General features: G+C 30.9%; 1 protein-coding gene across 6 annotated transcripts in view; it reads left to right on the forward strand.

The window, feature by feature from the left end:
- The window catches only part of LOC140757600 (uncharacterized), a 256,841-nt gene that overhangs the window by 192,363 nt on the left and 61,619 nt on the right, over nt 1-2,859 (forward strand). The window lies entirely within an intron of this gene.

A 2,859-nucleotide genomic window follows, 5' to 3' on the forward strand; every position in this document is an offset into this window, starting at 1 on the left:
CGATTTGATCATTACCTAGACAGTTTAAAAAATATATAATGACAATTTTTAGTCAGTAATTGTTGAAGAAATGTGTTTCAATAAGACTTAGAATAGCTTTTTGGAAAAACGTGTAGTTGAAGGCGAATAAATTTGGACGCAGTTTTGAATTATGTATTAAATGTATATTTTAGAGTGTTGTTTGAAATTGTTACAACAAAGTTGAACGAAAATAAAAAGAAAAAGAAAATGACGCGACTCTTGCTTCTGTAAATTTAGTTATTTTAAAGTTATGTAACTACGGACAAGCTGTTACAGGAGTCGGTTAAAGTTAGTTTTTCGGGTGCTTTCATAGTTGGAATTGTAGTTTAAATACCAAAATTCATGATATTTTTGAAGTTATACTTTTGAAAAAAATATTAGTGGCGCGTACAAGGCATTTTAAGCATGAGTCAAAGTTACGTGCGCAGATGTAACATATACTCGTAATTTACTTGTTGTATTAAAACATTTTTAATTCATAAAAAATACGTTACAGAAATATATTTTTTATGTGTGTGTGCACAAGATCTACACTTTACATTTGATGGATAAATTAAATAATATTTACAAGATATATATATATCTATATATGCTTGTCTATGTCTACCAATTCGTACTTGGCCAGCGCGGTGGACTAAGGCCTAATCCTTCTCATTCTGAGAGGAGACCCATGGCCAGCAGTGGGACAGTAAAGGGTTGATGATGATAGATATATACTTTATAGACAAATATTTTATTTAAGCACAACTAACGTTTTCATTAAAATTTTCATTCTATGAATTTTATATCTTGATACTAGTAGACATTTATAAATCTAACTAAATTAAAATTTAGTTCAAATAAAAATGCCACGAAATCTAGATCTACGCTTAAAGTTCAAATTAAAATATATCCAGATTTGACTTTTTATTCATAAGACTCATGCTACTGTTAACAAGGCGCTTTCAGACCGCACGCGACATTCATATTTGTTATAGCGTAACATTCGACGCACTTCTGAGAGCGCCTTTATATTTTGAACGAAACTATTATATTTTATTTGGGTTGTATTTAAATAGAGACGTGAACTTTCAACGTGTTTTTTGTGTAAATTCTTTGGCATATTCAAATGTAGAATAATATAACTGGTATAACTTGATTCCATATAGAAACAAAACATTTTCTTTTGAAAATTTGTAAGCAATAAACTTTTTAATGCTGCAATTTTGACTAGTATAATTTTTACCAAATAAATTTATAATGCGTTTATATTTTTTGAATCTATAAGCGACATAAATATATAAAAGTAATATTATAAAAGTTAGGCTTTACTGCGTCATATTTTACGGGGCTTTTAAATAATGCTGTATCTAGCAAATGGATTTGAAGATAATGCAATTATTTGAAACTTCAGTGAAATAGCGTCATTATTGCGTATTTTTATTTGACAGAAACAACAAAGTTATATCAATGTCGAAATTATCGATGCACGTCCTGTTTTTAAAAAATACACTTTTAAGTTTTTTTTTTTAAATATTAGGTACATTGTAACTTTAATATTTTTTTTATCATATTTAAAATTATAAATTATTTTGTCATCAAAATTTTAATTAATTGACAATTAGAACTGAACCAAGTCACATAATTAAATAGAAAAACATGTACACAGCTATCCTAATACACTTAACATATTCCACGAAAATTTAACGCTCCAAATAATTAAAATCAAGAAAATTCCTATTAAAATGTTTCCGTATTCACAAAACCCAGTCACCATTAGGCGCTTTCACACCGCGCGATTCGTGTTTGTTTTAGCGTAACATTCGACGCTTCGCACGCCCTCGTTACCTGAATCTCCTTTTATTTCTATATATGAAAAACATGTACAATGTACATACGTGTATTAATACAGTTACAGGATTAGACGAAATTTTGACGCACTAAATCGTGGGTTGAACCGTGTAACTTTAACGTTAACTAAAGCCTAACCAGGCGTCAAATCTACGATTAAGCAATTCGTGGGTTATATAATTTCAGTTATGGTAACCATTGCGTCATAATTAACACTTAACATTCACTGGTCGATTTCGGTTGATTTTTTTTGTCCACTTCAGTATCTATCAACGTTGATTAAAAATTGTGGTGACAGTGTTATAAATGGCGTTATTAGCAAATAACTTGGTGCAACACATAAATCTTACATTCTATCTCTATCGTCTATCGTTATAGTTAAATTAAACGTAAACTTTAAACGTGCCTACGGCGCTACAAGCGTTAAATAATGAAAATAAAGAAAATGCCTGTTAAAATGTTCCCGTATTCACAAAACCCAGTCACCATTAGGCGCTTTCACACCGCGCGATTTGTGTTTGTTTTAGCGTAACATTCGACGCTTCGCACGCCCTCGTTACATGAAGCTCCTTTTATTTAGGTTTTAATAAGACTTGGAAATAAATATACTTTTTATTAATGGATTTAAAAAGGCCACGAAATAAAACTTAACCCAAATTTATTTGATGAATTCGTGGTTTGGATTAAAAAATTTTTATAATATTGAAACAAGCCCAGATAAGACTAGATTCCCATCTGTGTTTGTTATCCTTGCTATCCCTGATGACAAAGTTGCAACGCCTATTTTCTTTACTCGTATATTTTCCTTAACACACCCTTCAAAGCGGAATATTGTAGCGCTTAACACTGCTGTTATTAGGCAGGAATAGATGTAGACGAGATCCCTCCGGAGTCGAATCACAAAGGTTCTATCACCTTTAATAAGGAAATCTCCTTTTCCCTACCATATAAGGGCTACTTTCGCCTTTATTTACTGTCAGTTTCGGGAAACAATGAAACCATTTTATT

Source organism: Epargyreus clarus, unplaced genomic scaffold (genome assembly GCF_041222505.1).
Source record: "Epargyreus clarus isolate Ecla_fem2 unplaced genomic scaffold, WU_Ecla_fem_2.2 ptg000004l, whole genome shotgun sequence".
Taxonomy (NCBI): Eukaryota; Metazoa; Arthropoda; class Insecta; order Lepidoptera; family Hesperiidae; genus Epargyreus; species Epargyreus clarus.